This window comes from Hylaeus volcanicus, chromosome 8 (genome assembly GCF_026283585.1).
Source record: "Hylaeus volcanicus isolate JK05 chromosome 8, UHH_iyHylVolc1.0_haploid, whole genome shotgun sequence".
NCBI classification, from domain to species: Eukaryota; Metazoa; Arthropoda; class Insecta; order Hymenoptera; family Colletidae; genus Hylaeus; species Hylaeus volcanicus.
In genome coordinates, this window is record NC_071983.1 from 191905 (window position 1) to 217636 (window position 25732).

Below are 25732 nucleotides of genomic sequence, written 5' to 3' on the forward strand. Positions count from 1 at the left end.
CTATCAACTATTCACTAAACAACAAAAAAACACGTGACAGCTGTTTCGTAGAAAATTGTCTCATCTCTCATCTATTAATAACCACTTTTCCAGTAAATATAATACAATTTCTATTTCAGCTGTTGAGACTAAAGAAATGAGCCTCGTAACCGTGGGACATTCTATCGATATATTCGTAACGAGTAGCAATTCTATGCAACACATCGGCCCGACAAAAATATTCCCACAATCAAATCTGAGCTGGCTACTAGGCCTCCGAGGCAGCTCCACGAGGCGCCTCTAATAATAGACGGGCTAGAATTATTGCGGTCGGTCCGACATAAAAAGGACTTATCACACCGCCTCGCATCATACCGTAATTGGTGCCGTAAATTCATTATGAATAGTTACAGATTATTCGGAACGATTCCAGGCGGCTAGCGACGACGATCTTGTTTTAAGAGGATTAGCTAGACAAGTCTTGAGCCGGTGTTGTAAATATCGGAACAGCAGCCGTCCCGACCGCTTTCGTTTGGCGAAAGGATATACATGTATATATCAGCGGTTAAAACGGCCGCAAAAAAATGGCCGGATAAACGGTTCCGCGGAGCTTTCCCTCGGGATTCGCGGGATTTCGCGTGAAACGGGTATATGGAAGCTACCGCGCGACCCCTCCGCGTGCTTGCAACTTTCCAAAGCGTAGGGAGAGAAAGAGAAGCACGCTCGTTAATGTGAATACCGACCGTTTACATTGGGAACTTGCTTGCAGGTTTATTTATTTAAACGACAAACCTCCCCTAACCCCCGACCAGCCCGATTCCACCGCGACAATGGGGGAACCGAAGCGAAATGTTTGGAGAATTTTCGGGGCAATCCAGTATATATGCGCGCGGACGCGCGTGAAATAATATTTACATGTTTGTTGATTTATCCGGGGCGACATTAGGGCAATGGGGTGTCTCGGTAGGCGCCGCGCGCCGCTTACATAAATATTGCGAATATAACCGCGGACCAGTTTCAACCGCAGAAAAATATCACCGCCCCGCTGGGAACCGGTTTCATTATTTATTCGGCCGGGTGGTATCTCGACGTTTACGTATAATTCAATGATTTTTCGGCAAACAATCGACCCGCGAAACGCTCGAGCCATTTTCTATAGCACATCGTCCCGCGTCCCACGCGTTTACTCCTCAAGCTCCTATCTCAACGGTCGTACTATGTATATTCACGCCTGTAGAACGTTACCGACAAGTTTAACAGATATTCTGTATCTGTAATTGGAAGAACAACGTTATTCTTATGCTTGCTTGGTAGGCTAATTGAATTTTAATTCAATCGTATCGAGTTCACCGTTATTCGATTGTATTTTTCTAGTAAAATGGGAAATTTAAAAAACAATGTACATTATTTCGTCGCATTTCTCAACTTTATCTTTTATAGAGTTGATCGATTCGTGCAATGAACGGCGGCTCGTATAAGGGAACAATTCTCACAAATATACAATTTAATTAATCTAATTAAATTTGTTTAACGTGATGTTCATTTTTATTTTGGATTATTCGCCAGCTGAACGCGATATTTCGTGCACAGCGGCTGACGATACAAAAGTTGAAAAGTCTTTGCAGCGTTCAAGTGCGATGAAAAAGAAGCATCCCACGTGCATGCCGCGGCCACGACCGCGACCGCGCGAGTCAGCCGCTTTCTACTCGCCGAGATAACGTTAGTCGACAAAGAGTCACCGTTTCCCGTAATGTATGCACACCCCTTAACAGGACAAACATTTTTAGCGCTCAAAGTATCTCGCGGCTCGCGTGAGCCTGTTTATCGAGTGGGTTCGCGGTCACGGTATACTTTTTTTCTTCGTCAGCTCGTTAAGGTAGACGGGGATACGTCGTTTCTCGAGTTGGACACCGGCAAGAGAAGAAGAGGAAAAAGGTAGAGAAGGAGAAAGAGGTACCAGGTCGTTCGACATAATGCTGTGGCAGCCGGAGGGGTCAGTCCTCGGCGGGCGCGGCGCGGGGCGGCACGGGGCGGCACGGCGCGGCGGAGGGTTAAAAAGGCGCAGGAGCGACCAGTCGTCCGCGACGACGCTCTTCGCGCATTATCGCGTCCAGGGCGTTCGTACAATCGCGGTCGCCTCGGGACAGGAAGAGGGTTCGTAGACACGTAACTACGGGGACACCGGTTACAATGGCGCTGTTTTACATACGAAATTACAGTCCAACGCGTGACACGTATATTTCTCTATGCACGACATTGTCATTACGTTTATTAGGTTCCGCTCGTTTTACCGGCCACAGTACGCGTACAAATTATTGCTTCGCACGTCCCGACAACCGACAACCGACAACCGACAGGCGGCTACGTATCCTTGTAGACATTGTAAGTAGGGTTACCAACCCGTGGCACTTTTTCAACTACCGTGTATGCACTGTTCGAGGTGGCGAAACAACGTTGGAGAGTAATAGAAACGATACCTATTTCTTTTGGGGAGGCTCAATTGTGAATTGTAGAATTTTTACAAGAGTGATTTTGGTATACATAGAAATTTGGTTAGTACCTAAATATTTCCTTTGAAAATGTAATTACAATTACAATCAGACAAACAACTCAAATTAATTATTAGACTGCGGATTTCATGCACTTGTGTCGTACATTTACATGGAAAACATAAAAAAAATTCAAAGTAATAATTACATCCAAAAGAAAAATTAAAATTAATACAATACGGGAGAGTGTGTCATGTACTACGCCCAAAAAAAGAATGTCCTACATGCACTTCTTATCGAATAAAATCTCAGTTAATAAGGAATCGTAATTGAGAGTAAACGCTATGTACTGTTTCGAGCCACCTTTTAGCACTGCCATCATCGTAAGTTTATTGTGACACGACACTGTTGTTATTATTATCATGCCAAAAAATCAACTGTAAGCAGACGACTTCTTGTTTGGTACAACCGAGAGCTCTTTCCTAACGATTCGGAGAGACGATAACCCAATTGTAAGAAGTAAGTGCGCTCGCCTTCATGCTAAAGAACTCCATGTCGAACCGTGATAGCCATTAACCCCGCCTTCGACGGGTTTTATTGGGTTTTGTTGCGTTTTATCGGTCCGCTGACATCTAATGAGTCGCGTGTCTAATTGGAAATCGGCAAAAATACTATTCGCTCGGCTACGTGTCTCGAGCCAACCATATATTTTTCTCATTTCCTCGGGACGGATAATTAGTAGTCTCGCGCGGAGATAATCGACGCGCCAATATATTTCTGCTCAACTGTTTCACAGCCAGATGACGCCTGGTACGGTCAGAGATGATCAACAATGTTCTGAACCTATTCCTTCCATTTAAAAGCGTTTTTGCTACATTTATCATACATAGACTTTATTCGATGAAATTGTTCTTTCTATTGTAGCAAAAACAGCTTTATCGATATTGCTTAAGAGAATTTTTATTATATTTATTTAGTGTAATGTAATTGGTCCAATTCTTCTTTCTATTACAGTAAAAATAATTGTATATTATTTCAAAGAATTTCAAGCCCAAATTTTACACTCAGAGGGTCCTCCAACCTATCAACCTATCAAACAAGATAGTCGATTAACAAATTTTATACCGTCATAATTCATTCATGAATTGGTAATACTTGTAATTGTGTTACTAACAACACCGCTATTACGTTTCACTAACTTATCCTACAAATCCTGCCTTAGATATGGCGTTACATATTAATCATTTCCTTACTGTCAGTTATTAATCATTCCCTTCCATCGGTAACTGCTCAAGTAAGTTATTTCAGGTATTAACACTCGAGCGTTTCTAGTGCATATTCTGCCTTTTCGAAAGCCATTATTGGTAGGCACAGCTCTACGTCTTTCCGTAAGTTACAGTCACTATCCATTCAAGTGACTCCACGACGTCTTTTATGCCACAACACAAAATTGTTTTATGTATCAATTAGTCCGGGTAACGAGGCGCCGTGAGCTAGCTCGGTTACGTAACAACATATTCTTTTATTTTAACATTATTGTGTTGTTTCGTCGATCCCACGTAGATAACGATCGACAATCCGCTATCTGCATGAAAAATATCCATGGCTTTCGACACATCCGGGGCAACACACGAGATATAGGTGACGAAGGCGAAAGTAAGCCATACACATAAGATTACCATCGGCCATTTTCCTAATATCCCTGCATGGTACCGATTCTTCATGGAAAATGTTTCGATCGATTAATGGGGAAGAGTTACACTTATCGGGGATCATATCACTGGCCAAAGCAGAGGCTCGCGGAATTAGTTCGCATTAGCTCTCAATGTCTCGTACATGAATAGATCGAACGCGTCGAGTACCGACATGGAGTTTAAATTGGGATAAAAATGGAAATTAAATCCTTCATTACTAATCCTGTAGAGAACCCCCAAAAAGCCCTATTAATGGTAAACAAGGTTACGTTAAATTTAAAAGGAGATAAGTGGTGGGAATTGGCTCGATGGAAATTGTAGCGAATGAAAAATTGGAGTAATTAATGTCAAGATTTTGATTGACTTTTATCGATAACTAATTGGTACCAGGTAGTAGCGAGAGTGTTGCTAATAAATCAAACAAGATACTTTTGTACCTTAAATAGCCTGGAGTTGTTAACTGAACTTAATGAAAATATCTTCAAGCGCAACGAATGAAAAAAATGGTAAAACTCTTGTTGAAAAATCCGCTACATTTCCACGTGTTCCACATATTCAAGAAACATATAGCGGTGCAGTATTCAGTATCAGCATCCATCGCGGCCATGCGCGAAACGATCTCGGTGGTTGGGGCTGCGTTGGAGGAGATTTACCGGGAATCCGGGACGATCGGTGTGTCGCGTTGTCTTTATCGCGAGACACGTCCCATATATCCGAGGGGGCGGATTTTCCAGCACGGAGCAGACGAGGTAAGAAAAGGTCGGGTCTCGAAGCCGGGAGCACCGGGTCTCTCCCCGCGGAAGATTGAGAAATCAGGAGCGTGCAGCGGAGAATGTATCCCGCGTGCGTGTGCATTCCCCCCTTCTGGTTCTTCTTCTCGTTCCACTGGCAGGATATACACACAGAGGGCACGTCTACCTTCCTATCGGGCGGTTACATTAGCCTTTGTAGATAGCGCTAAGTGCCCCTGGATATTTCCAGGCCTGCCAATGCCAGCGGATCAACCGGATATCAGCGGAGTGGTACGTGGAAGCGGTTCCTCGTCACGAGGCCACCGGTAATAACCGCTACCTCCGAGAGACAACTTGTTTCCATGAGGGCTCGCGTTACTCGGACACCAATTGTGTCACGGGACGAGACTCGAGAAATTCCATTTAAATACGCGTTCCTCCCATTTATCCCAGTTTTAACACCAGTCCCTTTTTCCGGGGACCTGTAATCGATATGGTCGCGTGGAAATCTGGCTGCGTTCGCGGGGACTCGGAAGAATCGTTCGTGAACACGTTTACGGGCACCTCCGCGACACCTACCTTGTACATTACATGTATGTCGTTCGATAAATATGTATCAAAATTCAAATGTGCCTTTGAATTTTTCTGAAAAATTGGCACAAACTTTCTGGACAAGCCAGTAGTTGGATCGATAGTTGTAATATACCCTAAACTTCCTCATTTGCCGGAATAAGTATTCAAAGTATTTGCTTCGCTAGTGTAACGTTTGCTCTTTCGAATAACAATCGGTAGACTGGGGATTTTATGGATTTATAACATACACACGTAACACAAGTACTAGGTCAGAGTTGTGTGTCGAATTCAGTCTGTAATATGGAATATAGATATAAACGACAAACACAAAGGCTTTTCCACGATTCGGACCGCCCGCGCCTTCTTTCTTTTTCGCTAGCACTACGCTTCATCGAGCCAGCGCCGATAAGGTCGAGCGAGCCTCCGATGATTGCGATACCATCCACTCGTTCGCGAGGAACTCTCGAAAGGTTAATGATTCCGAACTCCGTCGAAGAAAAGATGAAAGGAAGTACATATAGCGCGGCGTATTTATACGCGCCGCCTCGCGAGTGGTTTAATGCTGTTTATACGGGGTGTCGAAGAAAGTCGGCTCGAGCATCAGAGACACGGTTTGTCAAAATAAACGGGGGGACCTAAACATTGTTTATTTCGAATCTACGAAAACATTTGTAAGGGGGACCAGTGACAAGATAATAACGATGAAGGCAAATGACTGGTGTGCGTATCTGATATCTATCAAACTTCTTATCGTTGTTCAATAAATCCACCATTGACCGCACATTTAATCGTCGACTACAATATTAACCAGAGTCCAGTAATTACACACGAGCGCAAAGAAACGTTAGTCAAAGTGTTCTTACTTGGATCAACTCTCAAGTTCGACGTCGACTGCTTTCAACACTCTGTACATGGTGTCTAACGGTATCCACGGGTTGCCTATTTGTTTATAATTATCCACGGGCGAGGTTTTGCATCGAAGGCAACCGACAGCGCTTCGTTAGGCGTGATTTACGTCCGTTTTTACGGTATCGCTCGTCTAGTCGGGAGTTCGTAGGCAAGCGTAAAAGTCGACGAATGAATTCAACGCTACGATTTGTGACAGCAGTAATAAAAAAATAGAAAATGCCCGCGATGATTTATGCCTAGTAAATTATTCGTTTAAACTTATTCCGGTGATTGCTAGGCGGACGTAAACGTCTATACGCTATTGAAAGCGAATACGACAGCGAAGGTGGCAATAAGAGCTCATTCCTGAAGAGTAGGGTTCAATGCTCAACTGTTGTTACTAAAAATACCGCGAAACGCTCACCTCTGTTTGAAAAAGAAAGATGGGCTGTTACGTATCGAACCTTACTTTAGCTAAATTTAGTAAAATTGATGATATTGTAAAATATTAAGCGTAGAAATTAATTCTATGCTTTTCTAAGGTAAACTTATCATTTAATTATAAATAAAATATAGCCCAAAATCGGCATTGCCTATTTACTTTAAGCCTGAATATAATAAAACTGAATGAAAAAAAAAACATTATTAAATTTGTAATCTCAGTGACCTTCCAACTAAATTAATTTTTCATCGTCATCGGAGGATCGTCGAAACCTGACTCCACGAGGCGTAGTGGGGGCGGAGAATAAAGAAAGAGGTCCGAACACAGTCGACGAGGCGTAATATAGACTTTTTTAAATCGTCTCCTTTTGAGCATTGACTTAACCCACTTCCCCGTAGCGTGGACCAAGTCAGGGTAAAAAGGAAAAATGGAGGATAAAGGGGGGAACGGAAACGGAATATGGAATTGATTCCGTTGAGAATCCAATTGCGTCTTACGAGATTCGTTCACGTCTCTTATCTCCCGTGACGTTGATAATGAATATAGATCGAAGCTGCCTTGCTATAACGTTTCTCGGTATTATTAATACGCTATCCGTCGGCGAGATAAAAAAAAATATATATATATATAAGAAATTGAATCAGCAGTTCTGAGAACACTGAAACGAGCGATACCTGATAACCATCGCAATCACTGACAAAGCAAACAAACTACGCAAGTGTAACGACACTGGTGTCGACTCGAGGTGAACGTCGAGCACGACTGTTTCGAAAAATCGACTTTTGAGGATGGTTTTGAAATTTGAAGATTCGGGGATAACGGAAAATTGAAGATAATGTGTTAAGGCATGGCTAAGAATATAGCGAAGATAAGGGGATCGAGATAGAGAAGGAAATAAAAGGAAGTAGAAGAAAGTGGAAACGTTGTAGGAAGAACATGGCTTTCACGAAAAGCAAATTAAATCAAAGTTTAATTTAATTGTTCTTAACCCTTTTAGATTTGACGTCCACAATTGCGGACACAAAATTTAGTTAAAGACTCATATACTATTACTGACACTATCGTTTAGAGCGAATGTCCTTAAAAAAACAGTTTTCCTCGAAAACTACACTATTAGAACTTTTCTTTTATTTTTCCAATACTAATTTTAATCCAAATTAAGCCTAAAAATTAAATTACATTAATACGAGAAAAAAAATATCATTGAAGTTTGAAAGGATTAAAGAGATTTTTCTCAATTGAATGGAAAAATATAAAATATAAAAAATAAAAAACAAAAGGAAATAAATCCAATGTCGAAAGTAAAACAGAAACACCTGTGTTTGCCAGTTCACGAATCGGAATATTACTTTGAATTCCACTTAATAGATCTGGAAAAGTCCACGCTCGTATCTCTCGCACTGTTCCACGAAAGAAAGAGAAAGAAGAAAATTTGTCCAATTAGCCAAATAATCGGCTCTCTAATGGGAATCCCCAAACGAAGGGTACGCGAGCGAAGACGAGGGGTGAGCATTGAAAGCAGGAAATGGATCGTTTAAAATTTTTCCACACGAAACGCGCGGACAATAGGGTTCGAAGCATGCATTTCCAAATCGTCTGGACAAATTGACCTGCAGAGCCACGGCAGAGCACCCTCCACGTTTTCGGTTGGCTTTTACACGACTGGACAGCTTCGAATTCCGTCGGCGTCGGCGTCGGTCGGCCGAGAGGGGCGTCCGATTGGAGGAAATCGTCCAGGTGTCCCACGGCGAACCGTGTTCACGCGGACAAAAGTTCTAAATGGAAAAGCTTTCCGCTCGAGAAACGCCTAAGCAAGCACGCGCCGCGAGGAAATCGCAGTCGATCGAGGAATTTTCGCAGGGTACATGGAACCGCTGCCCGACAAAGGACAACGGAGGCTGGCCAGGTTATTTGCACGAGGTCGTCCGTTTCTCACAACTCGGCGCTGTTGAAACCAACTTGCCGTACATTTGTTAAATACCGTGAAATTTCGTGAAATTTACTGATTCCTCGAAGGACGAATCGCGGATCGCTGAACGCAGATGGATACCAACCAAACAGATTGTATAGTAGAGGAGTCATAGGAGCCTGTGTAAGTAGAGATTTTAAGCACAGAATTTTAAGACTCGATGGGATAAGTCGTAGAAATTAAGGGGCATCCGACAGCTGAGGATATGGCATTTTCCTCAACGAATTTCCGTTACACTATCTTTATGAAAGTAATTCGTTCGTTGTATACCGAATATAAATATTTATTCGTAAAAGTTAGCCTCCTGATGTGATTCAATTTAGCGAGTTGTTTCAACAATTTACACTCAATTTTCATCAGATGTCATAATTTGTATACGTATATTTTAATTTTTATCTTGTTTTCTAAAATGAAATGTTTTTTAATAGAAATTACATGTTTTTAATTCAAAGTACTGCGTAGTGTGTCATCTGTAAGCTAGTCTAAAAAGGAAACATGTACGAGTATGTATACAATTGTAGGAAATGTAAAGGATTTTACGACGTTTTATAGCAAAAAACAATGAGGGAATTTCCACTTGCTGAACATAAATGAATACTCCTCTGACAGCTGTCATAAAACAGCATGAACTGTTTTATAACTCTTACAATTTTTCACAAGCGTTTCCTTTCTGGGTTAGTTTCTATATAACATACATACTGTACATCACGAATTAGACGTATACATGTACATGTATAGACTAACCGTACTCAGAAAAAAAAAAAAAAAAAAACTCAAAGAACAAAGAGTTAACGGAACTGATTTTCCTGCCAGAAATTAAAAGAAAAATATAGAAATAAAAATCTGGAGATGGTAAACAGATTGAATGGTCAAGAAGGTCGAGTTATCGATCCAAGGACTTTCGAAATTTGCAACTTGATAGAGACTTGTTATTGCACGGTGCATATTCGACATGCTTTTTCGCAAATAACCACCCCGATTGCCGAGTTGCAGTGCCAATAACGGACCACCCCATATATCCGGTGCGATTCATTCCGCGCGGCCGCTTCTTGGTCAGCTGCAAATTGCTTGGACGGTTTCGCGTGTATGGAGTTTTCACGGTGCGAATGATCGCGTGCTCCGACGAAATTAATTTGGTCGCTGTTTCGCGGGAACAAAAGTTACCCGACCGACTCACGGTTGGCGCGAGTTCCTCGTAAATCGAGCCAGCGAATCGAATTCGTATCGAGTCCTCGTTAATCCCGTCCTTGGGGGCAAGTCGACGGGAGACGAAAAAAGGAGCACGATGAATCGCGCAAAGCACACAATGGGGTATATTTGCATCAAATATCCGGCTCAAAGTGTTTTGCAATATTTATTTATATGTTGCTCGTATGTGCAACGAAACGAGGACGATAAAGAAGAAAGGTAGACAGGATAACAGCGCGTAACACGGACCATTACATTTTCAAAGCTCGATCAAATTGAAAGAAATGATTTTATTTGTTATTAAAATCAACGTTGAAACCTCTCAAGCGTTTGGGCCTCTTTTTATACATTGAAAATAGCAGCAGTGCCGAGGGTGTTCGATTCCAGGCAGTAACTCTAGGTTGAGGATAACTAATTAACTATGCGACTCTTACAAGGGAAGAATGACAATTGTTTGTTAAATTCTTTATACATTTTTTTGTTAGATGTAGTTCTAAATACAGTAGGATCGCTCTTATTCCAAGATTCACAAAAGCCTCCGAGGCGAGAGCACACACAAGCCTCCATCGGGCACAATAAAAGTAGGAAGCTCCCGATTTTTCTTAGACTCTTTCTCCGTGGATCCCGAAGACGAACGGCAGCCACCAAAGATCCCGAGAGCAAACACACCCGACAACAACTAAACGCAATTCTCCTCTCCTCTCTAGTTCGGGTTTTTCTAGCCGGTGGCATCAGGTTCGATTAACGTGCCGGTCGATCCGTGAATTTTCAAACTTAGCTTGGCCACGCTTCGACGAGTCTACCGGTCGCTAGAAAAAGAGGGAAATTGGAAAGCCAACGGATCGTTTCGTTGTTGGCCAAGTGCAAATAAAGTAGTCACCGTAAGAACGGATGCGGCGCGGCGGATACGCTCGTTTATCCTGGCGTTCGAATCGATCCAAGCCCGCGAGGTAAATGGCCAAAGTAAATCTTTCTGTTCGTGGCCCGGCGCCGGCGCCGACGCCGACGCCGACGCGCGCTTTTCGCTTCTCTCCCGACAGAGAGAGATTCGATTAAAATATTTCGTGAAAATTAAATCGGTCGCGAAGGGGTAAAAATTAAAAAAGAGAAATAAAAAACGGAGAGAAAAAATGAGGAAGAAAAGATATCGTCGGAATTGGAGGAAAAGGCACGAAATTAATCGCAGGTGCCTCTCGTACGACGAGGTAGAGATTAACCTCGACCCGAATCTTTTGATCCTCTCCGTGAGATAACCGTTCGCGAGCTCGGAAAGAGAGGCAAGGGAAGCACCAGTTCTAACGGTTGATTCTCCCTTGCCTCTCCGCGGCCGGCGCAGCCGTTCTCCGGCGGAATTCTTGCTGAAAACGCGTTTCGACCGCCGGCGTCCTTTCCTTATCCGCCATCTCCAGGCTTTTCGCGAACCTAGCCGAACGGTGCGTGCCGCCCGCTTCCGGGGACCATTTTTTACCTGCGGCTTTCATCTTAAACGCTCGAGTTACGCCAACGCATTTTGTTCACGAGGATCGTATTAATACAAAAATTTTATGAATACAATGTTAATGTATAATCAGTGAGAGTAAATACTGCAGGACATTAATAATCATGAATAATACAAAGTAATTGTTAACTACCTATAAACGGAAAAAAATGCCACAAGTGTAAAGAATCAAGAGTGAAAAAGCAACATTCTAAAGTCCGTTTTCAAAAATCCTTAAAAATATTTTCCCACGTAAAATGTTTTCACGTGACCCGGAAGAAATACGTGTGAAAATCGAGGCACGTCGAGTGTTTTAATGGCGTTTCGCGGCACGTGTGGCTTAAATCCGCTAGCATGAGCACAGCGTAGGAGCCATTAGAGCTTGGACGGAAGCAGGAAGCGTCGAGTCGCGTCGTTTCGCTCGTCACCTGGGATAGACGGTCGAGAAACGTAGGAGATTCGTTGACGACGAAAGCGTAGCTGGCCGGCCAATTTCATTCGAAAAAGCCGTAAAGTACAGGTTAGGCTGGCCCGGTCGAAAGAAAGGCTGGCTCGCTCGCATTGTGGTTCGAGACAAAGGGACATTTTTTGTGCGCGATCAAAGGAACGACGAAAGCGCAAGGAAGAAAGAGGAAAGACCCTTTTACGCGGTCTGTATCGAGCGGAGTTCTCTCTACTTGGCTTCGACACGCTCGAATTAATGATTTCCACATCCGCGAGCATTACTTTTTCTTCGCGCGATCGAATGGAACCCCGTTCGACGACAGTCAGCCTAATTATTTTTACGTCCGGAGGACCACGCTGCGGTTCCTCCGTTACGCCCACGTCTAGCCACTCATCTAATGTAAAGCACAGCTTTCGAGACATGGACCGTTTATTAATTCTTTAATCAAGATCACACTAAATTTTTGTTTAATCGATTAATAATATTCTTTTAGCAATTGTTTAGCTATTTGGGTGATAAAATTAAATTTCTTTCTGTGAAAACCAAAAAAATGACACAATTATTTTAAAAATTCAATTGTTGAAGACTCATAAACCTCGCAACATGTTTTGTTGGATTCACATTGATGCTACAAAACTCTAGTTAGAATTCCAAACGTCTACTTCCGTTGCACTTTTCTCCATTCTCAACAAGAAATACAAAAATCTATGTACTCTGCAAGATGAGTTGGTCCACCGACTATGGTAGAACATTAATCGATACACGAAACTTAAACTTTCATTAGAATTCTTTCCGTCTTCCGACCACTGTACGTCGTGTACTCTCGGACACGTGTGCGAGAGCAAGTATGCACGCGTTGCGTGCTCAAACTCGCAGCCCTGTCCGCGAACACACGCGCGTCCGACGCATACCAGTTCGGGTACATTCTTGGCGAGTGCAAGAAGAAGAAGAAGAAGAAGAAGAAGAAGAAGAAGAAGAAGGAAAAAGGGAAAAAGAAGAGGTGGGGAAGGATGAAGAAGAAGAAGAATCAGACAGGGCGGAACACAATGGCCCCAAAAACCGGAAAGAGGTACGCCCACTTCCCCAAAAAAATGGTCCCTCGAATGAAAACGAAAAAACGCAGCCATATGTACATCGCTAACTGCACGGCGTGCAAGAAAGGCACGAGGAAAGGGACACGGCCATTGGCCAGATTCCCATGAAACTCGAGTCCCGAATATAAGGCGAATCTCCATTCACGTTCGCTCTGTCAACGAGAAAATAAACTTGAATCCATCGAGAGAGACCGACTCGCCTGGCCTGCCAGTCTACTCGGACCATAATCGCGACCGAAATCCTGGTAATTACTGGGATTGTTTCGGCGATTCGACGACGTGTGCGCCAAGCCATCCGCACCGAAACAATGAACATCGCGAACATTATACTTCAAATTTCGAATTAGCAGCTGCAAGTACGAATCGGATTGTGAGTCGTGACCACTTGCGAAATAACCCGACGATTCCGCAATGTCCTCGAACAAATTAGGTCTGTGCCTCCATCAAATTCTGACTATTTAACAATTTTCTGTCGTTAAATATTAATCGAACAAAATTTCATCAAGAAATCGATCCAGATCTACCTAAGCCATATCAAAACTTTAATAAATCAAACATCTAATCTATCATTAATTAAGAATGAAACAATGCTACCGCTATAAAGGCAATGCAACAGTAAAAATAATAACTAGAAAGGACCGATGTCGCGGCCGTTTTCTTCACCTTCAAATATGCCCGTTGTTTATTTATGCTGAACGACGAATAAAGTTTCAAAGAAATAATTACGATAGAAAGACCGAGAGCGAGATAGTGGGTCTTTATCATCCGAGCCAAACAATGAATCTTATTCTCTTTGCTGGTTGGTCTCGCCTTGATGTCGATGGCTCTTGAATGGTAGAGCTATCCACTGTTCAGGTGGCTCTGGCACTTTCTTAGAATAAGACACCAATGAAGTTTGCTTCATTCACTGACGTTTCCTTTCGCTGAGCATTTCTCTGCAACAGGCTATCCAGTTTGATACTCAGACTCTTGTCCACTGTGAAACTCATACTCTTATCACTCTATTTTTTCTTTTACAGCTACAGCTACAGCAACTGAGGCTAAGAAAAACCCCTTCTTCGGTCTTCTGGATCATCCAAAGAATAATAATAACAACGTAGCAAGTACGATATGGCGTAAATCAAGCAACGCATCGACAGTCTTCGCGCTGGTCGACGTTAAGCGACACAATTTAACCGGATTGGTCGTGAGACTTGCTTTTCGAGGAACCGAAGGGATCTTTGCGACCGATAATCTGGCAGCCAAGCGACATCCTCGATCGCATATGAAAAGGAACACGTGGCTGCTCGGTGATCAAAAGTTGCCAGCCACGTGGACACAATGAATCGCCCGTTTATCCTGTATACAGGGAAATTCATGGCCCGAAAAGGATCATTCTCCCCCATGTTGGAGAGACGATAACGATGAACGCCACGAGGACGGTCTTGAGTCTTAATCGACCGAGAAGTGTTTCGATCGATCTCGTTATTATCGATGGAATCGGGCAAAGGGAGTATCGGTATCGATAGAATCATAATAAATCCCCCCCCCCCCCCCGCTTCGTCGATGTGTCTGCACTCTAACTTATGCAAGGCTGTCGACGGGATCAGTTTTTCTCTGATTAAAAAAAAAGGAAAAAAAAAAAGAAAAGAAAGAAAAAGCGTTGCACGTAAGTAGGACAAAAGTGGATCGAGTCGGTGATCGATCAGAACTACTTTCAGTGTTTCACCAATAAAGATTAACGATAAAATTGCCCGATAAACGTCCCCCATAAATTTACAACGATCCGACTCCCCGTGCCTCTCTCTAAATTTAAACGACCGATAAGCCCCCATTTTTGCCTAGAACGTTCGATAGCGTAATCTGGGTCGATGGACCTTTCACCCAGCAACGCGATACGTCGGAGCTGCTTTTCGCGACGCTTGCATTATTCCACGCAACGGCTAATTATTCTTATCGTTCCGTCGCAGGTGTTCCGTGGATCGTCCACGCGTGGAGATCGATGCCGTTTTTTAAGATCAACCAACGATACCGTTGGGATGAAATAACTTGCGAGCAGCTTGGAAATTGATTCGAGAATTTCCAAGCCTTCGCGAAGTCTTGAAAAAGTAGAAGGAATAACTTGAAATCGATACGTAGTTTTGTTTGGATTTATGATAAATTGTACAATTTTGATACCGATGTTTTTGGTGCATTTTAAAATTGTACGTGGCCTACTTCGAAAATCAATACTTATAAGATATCATCGACCAAATAAATGACTAATAACAATGACTAATGAACGGTAATGTCAACTTGTCGTAAGATTTACCTTCGACTAATATTTGTGAAAAATAGGCTTGCGCCACTATGTTGAATTTGCTCCATCGCTATTCGGGGATATTTTCATAGGCGCGACGCGCCAACGGGTCACAGGACATCAAAATTCACGCTCTCCTCGACACGGCGAAATAAAAAATCCTATGTAAATGAAATTGCGCAAGACTCGGTCTGTCCTCGCGGCCGCGCAACGATGGCTTTACGGTTTTCTTACGGAATTAATAATACCCCAGGCCACGAACGATGTTTTGTTTCGGGCATTGCGCGAGTTGAAATTTGATACGCATCGGCAGGGAACGTCTCCTCCGACGGACGGCCTATCTCATCCTGTTCTAACCTATCCCATGCTATTCGTAGGGGAATGTGTCCAACGGTATTGCTCGAATCTCGAGATGGTATCGCGACCAATATGTTCCCAGCGACAAATGGAAAGTCCATCCTCGCGCTCAACCTCGGAACGTAATCAACGGCTTATTAATTCAGCCGGCGCGCAATTATTAATTCCGTCGTCTCTACGCAACAGATCGATCCGAATCTTCCCGTAGTATGGAAATCGGCTGCTCATTTCGGATTCCGGTAGCCAAGTTACACGTGTGCCCCCGACGACTTGTAATCTGTTAAACGAAAAGACGAAGAGGAGCGCAATCAACCCGTACGATTTCATCGAGACTTTTTAAGATAAAGCTTTAAGTTATATCTGTACTTTTATTACAGGAAACAGTGAAATCTAATTTATTACTATCGACAGAATATTTCATGCACTTTTCGAATAAGTACCATTCATTTATGTAACGTTATGGGATTCAGATAAGTTTAGGGGAATCGAGGCTGCACCGACTGCAAATTGAATTTCCACGGTGCACTGGAGACAAGGAAATGGCGATCTTATCGAGGATATCTATCTTAGTATTTACGACGGGTCGAGTCGGGTCGGATCGGGTCGAGTAAAAACTCGACCTTGCGAATAATATAATAATATCCCGGTAGATGAGCGTGTACAGGGTCCTCTTAAGTACGTGTAGACGCAGGGACCAGGTAACCCTAGATCCTAGATGAGCGTCGAGATTGCCGCGGGAGCAGAAAGACCTGTCGCCGTTGTAGGAAGCGGGCACCGAGATTCGAATCGGGCTGTCGGCAGTCAGGTCGTTGTCCAACAGTATCAGAAGGTTCTAGGCCTGAACTTTGAGCAACAGGATGCGTTTAGGAGCCATCGTCGAGCTCCCAAATCGACAAACTTCTAAGGCTTTGATACACACGGTTTTCTAAACTGTTTCGATTCGAATCTAACGCGAGGACAATTCTACATATATCTGAGCTAATACACACATAACAATTTCACTGGAAACCTAACACAAACTGTAGGCTAGAGGAACTACTTAAATCATACATGATTGCAAAATTAAAGTGACTGGTAATTTGCTATTCTGAATTGTTTAGACCGTTAAAGAATTTTATATCGAATCGACCTATTTTAATACCATTGTTTTTTTAACGTGCTATCATCGAGAGATATAGGTTTTAATTTATCGAAAAAATTATGAAACGTTGGCCGTTCCATTAAAACAAGTCCAGCTGAACTTTGTATCGCGATAAAAAAGCTAGATAGGAAAAAACTGATTATAATTACCGAATGGACGTACCGAAGTGGTGCCCAAGGCCTCGCCTGCGGACCAATTCGGCCCTTTCATTAGCTCATCCGGTCCACAAAATAAAGTTCATTGTAAAAGTGTAATCTGACGCTATAGCGCAATACTTGATAAAATTACGATATAGAGAAAACAACCGTTCCAATTGGAATTATGAATCAAAGTGAAATTTTATTGAAATAAGTAATTAAATGGTTTATATTTAAGGACCAATATTAATGTTTACAGACTTTCTAAATTTCAACAACTAATGAAGCGCACAATATCTTAATAAATCTTTGAATTTATATTTGTTTTAAATAATTATTTGAATATCTAATCTGAACCTTGGCCCACACAAATATTAATTTATTTTATTTGGCCCTGCAATGGACAAAGTTTGTCTTTTCTTCTACTGCATGTCCTCCTTGATGCAGCACACGATGTTTCTTCGATACAACAAAACGGCTTACGAATAATTTCCGACAATCGAGTTGTGTTGTCCACTCTGTGTACTGAACATTTCTGTACTATACTTCGTATAGGTATATATGTATATTTTGTTTGTCGTTAAAATGAATTCCAATAATATTTCAGAAAAAAATTCTCATGGATTTGAAAAGAAAAAATTGAAATAGCGAAAAATTGATGGTTCTAGAGCAGAATGGGCCTTTAAAGAACGCTAATAGTTCCCATAAGGAGATAAAAAAGGATCGTGGCTGGGATCGAAAATCACACGGGGATGGAACGAGTTGGACGAGCTGGGAAGCGTAATTCGATCTAGCTCGGGAAGAAAATGAGCGTGCACGGGGCAAAGGTACGTAGGTACAAGTGGTTTTCAAAGGACGAGCCAGGTGGTTGCACTACTTTCACTATTTCCACAGGTCTGTGGCGGCACGGAGTGGCGGGCGGGCGGGCGGGAGGGTCGGTCGATCGAGCGACGCGTTTCCACAGGGCCGACGTGAATCGCTTTGTAACACTTTCACGATGCAATTACGCGCCAGTATGCGCAGAACGCTACGGTCTCTGGATCGCGGCGTATCTAACGACGGAGCCTCGACACGCGCGCAACACACGCTCGAATCGATAAGCCAAACGCGCGCCTCTAATAATACCAGCGATCATAATTAATCGCTCGAATCCTCACGATACCGCCGAGAGAAGATTGCTTCTCTCCGGACCGTTCTACAAGCTGTGCCCAAGCGACCAAATCGAAACGGTTCCACAATTGAACTCTTCTGATTGAGAGTAAGCCAATGTAACCTAACACAAATTCTTTCTTATATAGCAAGGAAAAAATTACGTTTTTTGGTACTTTGATGTACGTCGCGTCGGTTAGTTTATGAAATAATTACAATCAGAGTTGATTTTGACCTCGAATATACTATATATCAATTATTTTCTCAAATCAACCATAAACATTCATCTAAATTATTTTGGAATCCAATTTGAATAATATGGTACATAATGTAGAGCCTTTTAATTTCTATCCACCGCTCTATGTCGATAGTGTTCAAACATAATTTGTAAAAAAAAGTTACTCGTAATTCATTCCACGTTTCGGTGATTTCGAACCACTGCGCAGCCTCGGAGTTTCTGCCTTGTCAGATCATGGCGAACAAAGTGAACTCTCAGTCGCGTCGCGTCGTCCGACTCCACCGACCACAAACATCTACGAACGTTTCGACTCGTTAATTAGACCATTCGTATCCTCGGTTTGGTCCGGTGTAATGCAACCGCACGTTCCAAGACCAAAGAAAAGCAGGATTTCTACAATTTCGTCACGTCCCGGAGGCTCGATAAACCGAGCTTAGAGTAAACTGCGACCCAGAAGCGCGCTACCTGTACCAACAGGTAGAAGGACGTAGGGGTTGCCTCTTTTTTTTTCACCCCGTCGTAAAGTTACCATTCCTACCTGGCCACGCCAGTGTCAACCGCGATAGCGATCGACTACTCCCGAACTGCCCCATTCGCGACGGATCCATTCATTTGGTTCCGTTGCGCGCACCCGATCGCCTATTCCCTTTCGAACGGACCCAGGAAACGTTTCCCCGCAGGTATCGTATTCCCATCTACAATGGAATCTGATTGCGACGCAGAGGAGTAAGCCCCGTGTGTGACGATGGCGTCGATAAGCCCTGGTGACTCGATTATTTATCATTCTCAGATTCCCAACAGAGGGTACCGAGACCTAACCTAACGCCTCTAATCACTTTGTTCGCGAGGGAATAACCGTGCAAATCGGACAAACACTCGATTATTTTTTATTTTGTCCGTTCAAGTTTGTACGTGATTATAAATTGCGTTTCTATTTTGTCGGTGATGGTAGGAAATGGTTGTAGGGGTGAAAATATTTCTTTAAAGACACTCCAATGTTTCATACTTTAGCTGATATCTCAAACTAGAGGGAATGGCACAGAATTTTAGGAAAAATATCAAGACCCTCTTTCAGAGGCTTGAAATCTAAGAAATATCGGGAGCTTGTCATTATTTAAACAGGAACCTTCTAATTTTTAATGCCCTATAACATTCCAATAAATGTTAAAAATGTCTACACCGTCGTTACCTCAAGTGCAACATTTTACATTGTACTATTTGTTCGATATCTCTTATAGTTAGAGAGATATTAGCAAATACGGACAATCCCATAAGAATTCTCCACCGAAACAAGACTGTTAATGCCGAAAAACAGCAAAGATTCTGTTAAAGTCGTGTCTTTCGCATGCCAAACAAAATGTCAAAATATAAAACGTTAAAGAAAAGCGTGTAAAATCAAGTGGGGTGTCCACTTGTCCCCAACCTTTGCACCTTGCGCAAAATTTATGAGGAAATCCCGTTTCTCAGACGACGCTGACTCGCTAGCGCCTTCCTCTCGTCTACCGGCTCATCTAGGAGGACCATGATCCGTCATAGCGAGTGTTTGCCCGCGCAAAATATTTGCACGAGGAGGCGAGCTCAAACACGCACCGGCTCTCTGCCGATGGGGCTGTCATTTCCCGAGTAGTACACGTATGTAACCCGCGGTGAGCGAGTAGAGAGAGGCGAGTCCTCGTACAGGCCGAACCGCGTTTGGCACGTTTAGGCGCGTGCGAAAGCGCGTGTGTGTATTCAGCCAACTGTGCACACACGCGTTACCTATGTACACATCGCATCGGCTAGCTTCGTATGCGCCTGCGTGTCTGTCACTCGGACTTTCAAATAGTCCACGACCCCCAACCCCGTCCGGATTTATTTGCATAATTACGGAATCGTTAATGCCGGACACGACGTGTGCTTACAGCCATCGAGGACAAAAAAAAAAAACCGCTCCAAGGATCGACCGCCCAAAACGAACCTTCCTCTCCGCGTGTTACCACTGCGTACACCGAGCGTCCGATTTTTCGACCAAACATCAAACAAGTCGCAACCTTTTACGTGGTTTTCTATGCTTGCCTTATGTCGTTAGCTTTAGTAGTTGATAACAAACTGAAAATGTTGCGCGAAACTAGCCTGGTGCTGGTTTAGGGCTATTTCACTGGTGGCAAGTTTTCTACAACTTCGCGATACTTTTCGTCATTTTAATTGCATCGATGCCTCTGCATAGACGCTACACCAAATTTCGTGGTTCTTTTGATAAATAGTTGTGGAGCACAGAGCTAATAAATACATACATATGTGGATACATCGAAAGAATCCAGGCTCGTTTAGTTTTTGCCGATATCTTGTAGAAATTATAAATGATTAATGACTAGTTTTCAGGGATGTTGGAAAACGGTTCTAAACTCTGATGTTTCGTACTTTTGTCGATACCTGAAACTGTCAGAAATGTTTGAGAATGTTTGCAAGTCGAAAGATAAGCAAAAATTAACTCGACACTAGGTTGCGTAGCAACGAGGCACTCGACTTGTACGAGACGAATCTATAGAAATTGACCTGTACGAGTCGAAGAAAAGCACAATGAGAGAGAAAGTTGTAAGCTACAAATATACGAAAATCATTTACTTGGCGTTGCCTTTTCAATTACTAGTTACGATTTCCTCACAGAATACAAGTAAACTGTACGCATCTACTCTCGACGAGTCACTCTTACGACTTACGACACACGGCGCTGTCTCTATCAATGCATCACTAATCATACCTTCAATTTATAGTATCGTATATCAATCCAATTCACTCTCGACTCTCGACGTTATATCGACAAGAAACTCTACCGTAAATCACGTCTCATTAATTACCCTATTCATCGTGATCGTCATAGACAGACGCAATCGACTGCACTGAAACGTTAAATAACAAACTGGGAATCTCGTCGAAGAATACTTGGTATGCAACAATCGACAATCCAAGTATGCCGCAAAATTCAAGCAGGAAAAGGATATGCACCAAGCTGCTATAGACGTGCAGTTGCAGAGAACGCGATTGTGAATATTCGACTCTCGAGAAGCCTTCTTAGACACCGGGGGAAGGTAACACGGGTAAACGGGCAAACGGGCAAACCTGTTCGAACGGAATCCACACTCCTGACACAGCACAGTCTGAGGTTCAACGAATCAATGCCTTTCACTGGGATCGTTAATATCTGTTGGTGTCGTAAGCCGCGGATAACGAACGGAAAACGAACATTTTCTCTGTTGTTGGTTCGCCTCCAAGCAAAGATTTATCGTGAGCTCGTCGTGTACGAACCAGCAATTCGCTGCACGATCGTAAAAAGTAACCGTCCTACGTAAACAATAGTCCCGTGTGGCCCGCGTTCCACACGCAATACTCGAACCGGGTTCGCGTTTCCACGAATCGCGATAAAAAGCTTTTGATAGATAGAAAAAGCGACGAATCGTATTTACCTTATTTTCGTCGAGCGGCGTAGTTGCTGGAAGTCCTGGCTCGGGCGATGCGCGACGGGCGCAGCTATGGCTCCAAAAATTCCACTGTCTAGGACGTCACCAGCAACCGCACAAAATCTTCTTTCTCCAGCGGCCAAAGGTATCTTCCTACGGCTGGGGACTCTCGCGGCGCGGCGTTTCGATTCGCAGACAAAAAGAGACGTTAAAACGACCGAAACAGGGGGACCGAGGGTGAGAGGTGGGGTGGCGGGCGTTCGTGGCGAAAAGGAAGAAGCGATGCCGCGAAATGTTCAACCGCTTAAAAACGTCGCGACTGGCGTCGACGCGATTCCGTCGTCGGATTGTTTGTTAGGGTCGATAGAGGCACACGAACGAAAGCAAGCGCCATTTTATCCCTTGCACTCGCGGCAACGCGAAAGGTGGACGGACGGTGCACCGCGACTGCGACGGTTGCGATGTACGCGTTCACTCTCTCTCTCTCTCTCTCTCTCGCTCTCTCTCCTCTCTCGGTCTCTCACCTCTTGACGATTCGCCGAACAGCGTTTCTGAACGGGAATCGATCGTCGATTATCGGAACTCGTTATCGACCGGTGGATCGTGGTTCGGTCGAGAGTCACGAACAAACGCGTACACGATACAAGATTCGCGGCACTGGCTTCACCACTTTTCTTTTCTTTTTTACTCTTTTTCGCACAAGTCACTATTAACGAAACTCGATCGCCGGCCGGGAACACACTACGACCTCGTGCGTCGTTCAGACACGCGTCCCTCTGTCCGTTTACGCGAACGTCTAAATCTACGCGGCACAGTTTCTCGTTTACGCGGGAACCACCGAATCTAACGTTAGGTGGTACTTGACGATTGTTCGACGGGAGCTAACAGTTGTCGTTCTTTTTCTCTCCCGGTAAAAGAGCACGCGAGACGCGATACCGATACCACGTACGTCCGTCGTGTGCAGCGAGAGAACACGAACTGAAGCTGCGAGCCGAGCAGCTTGTTCGGCTGGTTTCACCGTACCGCTATTCGGCCGTGTTACACTAGCGCCATCACCGGGGCTGCACCCTCACCGTCCATTTTCCTCGATCCTGTTCTCCTCTCTCTCTCACTCTCTTTCTCTCTCTCTCCAACCAAAGATTTTCGTCCATCTCTTCCACGACGATCGGATCCACGATCGTTCTTGTTCCCTTCTATCGATCTGATCGAATCTATCCTCCGAATTCTTAGCCTGTGGACAGTAAAGACGCGATCAACAGAGCCACGACAGAGCGGGGTCATTGATTTTTTGAGCCTGTCAAGTGTAAGTCGCGCGCATGCGCAATCGCGCCGTCGCTGGCGTGACATCGGCCGTTCTCATACTCGTCCGCGATGTTACGGACTTGAATTTCTGGTGACTTTCGCCGGCGGCGGCGCGGCGGCACCATGGCCAAATATTCTTTGAAATCGGCTTCGTTTTTCTTCGTCATCGCCTCTCCGTCCACTTATGCTCCTCGAAAAGCCACGATATAATAATAGACGGATGTTTCACTTTTCTAAAACAATCAATTTTTCTTCGAAATTACTAGCATCGATATGTTGAAATTCGATTCGAAGCGTGGTTTTTTTTATAATTACTGAATTTTACTCGCACGTTTCAGGCGGATTTTTATATGCATATTTATCACAACACTAGAAATTAAAATGTAAATTAATTATTATTCACTAGTCAGATTTATTTAACGGTGAGTTTTATAAATTTTATATCTGGCAAATAATTGTTATAACGAATGCCAAGATTAATTTTATTTTTAGAAAAAAGAATGAACGTTACTTTGGGCATTAATAACGTCTTATGGCAATGAGATACGTAAAAACAGTAATAGTTAATCGATTCGCGCACCAAATCACAATACATTCCGCCGATACATCGATAATCGATGGGAAACCTACCCTCTCGTATAACGACACTCGTCTATGTACCAAGAAATCTATGATCATGGGACCCCTTGATCGCAATGCATGCTGGGTAATTTATTGCAACTTGTCACCACGTGACCGATTCTATGCTCCTTATTGGTGATTTCTTGCATCACGTGATCGATACTGCCCGCCGCGTCGGGATAGTTTCTTCCATCGTCGAAAGCCGCGAGGACGTTTGAGATCGGTTATTCGTTTGGACGCAATTTCTCGCGTTAGTCAACAGTGTCGAGAAAAAATTGTGGTCTTGTTTCGATTCTCGGTGATCGTGAATAAGTGTGGCAACCGCGAATAGCTGTGACATATCAATTTCGAGAGTTTCGGGTCGAGAAACCGCGGTAGCAAACTTTTCCTTCAGCTCTTGTCAGCGTCTTTTTCGATTCGTGAATTTCCCTTTACAGAAAAACGATTCGTTGTTTAAAATCTGGCAAACTAGTGACTGCCGATACAGAAAATGCTCGTTAATCGTGTTTCTGCGTCGATCGATGTTAATCAAAGTGTCAGTCCATGAACGGATTACGCCGGTAAAGGCAGCCGTCAAAGGGGAGCCATTACCGCCCACAATTGTTATCGCGACGATCCTGTCAACATTTTTATCTCATCGATCGTGGCTCGGGATGAAATTAAACAGCAGTTTAGGCCGCATTCGGAAAGATTGGACTATTTAAGTAAGCTACATCGTTGAGTTGTTCGAGATTATTCTTTTCTTTCAACGCTGCTGTCCGTTTCCGTATGCCACTGTTACCTCGAACATTCTGTAATGGCTCGTTACGAGTTGTATCGATAACTTGGTTGCCTTCGGCCGCAGCGTGCGACGCAATTAAATTAAAAGTAAAAGATTTCATTTACTCGGGTGACGCTAATAAGGGCCGGTGGCTACGGAGGCAGAAAATACGAGCTTCGATAATTGTGATAAAATAGAAACGATGCGAATTTTTCGTATCGTGTTTAATAAGATGGCCGTTTAACGATGTGGAACATTGTTGCATTAAAAATTATTGAAAATTAAAAATTAAAAATTAAAAGGTAAAAATTTCAATCGATCAGTAGAAATAATTAAATTTCGAATGTTAATTTTAGTTTTGACTTGTTTCATTCGAACACGCAACAGATTGTCGGGTTCGGCATCGCGGTGATCCATCGGCTCTTTGAAAGGCCAGCGACGAGGTAATCGGTCGAATGATCAAGATCCCCCCGATATTCCCCTTTCTCTGTCGCCCGGCCGCGGTGCGGCGGTAGCTATACATACAAGTATAAGCATAAGCATAGACCGACGGATGGCTATTTCCGCATGACATCACACACCGCCCGCATTTAGGAGCGGCCACCATTTTCTATTTTCTTGTCGGTCTACATTGGTGGCCCGTCAAGACCTGCAAGGTCAGCCCCGACAGAGATGCGCCCGATCGGTTTTTACTCTCTCTTGTTTTATTCCTCTTCGTCCCGGCCGGTCTCGCCGCGTCTTCGTCGCCGCCGACTGCTGGCCCCCTTTCCGGCAAGGGGACTCGCAAAAACATCTTATTAAACCGGGTGCGTCGTCCCGCGAAATTTCCGCGATTAAGCGGCCCGCGGGGCACACGCGTCGCTCCTCTTCCCTATTCCTTCTGCGGTAAGAACCTCGATTATCCCTGGTAATGGGGGTACAGCCGGATAAAAAAGGAAGATGAAACTATTAAAAAGATTATTTACTCCAAGCTTTTTACTTTTCTCTTCGAGTTATTATTCCCTCTGTGAGCCATATTTCATTTTTTGCTCTATTATTGTATCGGAATTGGGAAGAATTAGTTTCTTTTGAATGGACAACAATGTGGGATGTATCGTAGGGAAATTGTTAGATGAGAATACTGGAAAAATTAGTCAATTTTTATTTTATTATTTCCTTCGTCAATCTTATTTGAATTTCTTCTGCGTTAGTATGGAATGAGAAGCAAATCGGGTTTTACGCATAATTAATCTCGCCAAAGGTATTGTCCAGCTAGATTAAGTCTGCATATTACAATAATCGCTAATTAGTTTACTTTAGATAAACAAAAACCTTATAAAAATCTCAATCGCTCGTATTCGATA

At 43.5% G+C, this 25732-nt stretch overlaps 1 protein-coding gene across 6 annotated transcripts in view; it reads right to left on the bottom strand.

The window, feature by feature from the left end:
- The window catches only part of LOC128880598 (ephrin type-A receptor 4-A), a 142376-nt gene extending 119437 nt beyond the window's left edge, over positions 1–22939 (bottom strand). For all 6 annotated transcript variants that reach the window (XM_054130856.1, XM_054130855.1, XM_054130854.1 and 3 more), the window contains exon 1: positions 21713–22939. The gene's annotated coding sequence lies outside the window, so the exon portion shown is untranslated. The remainder of the gene's footprint in view (positions 1–21712) is intronic.
- Positions 22940–25732: the final 2793 nt, after the last annotated feature.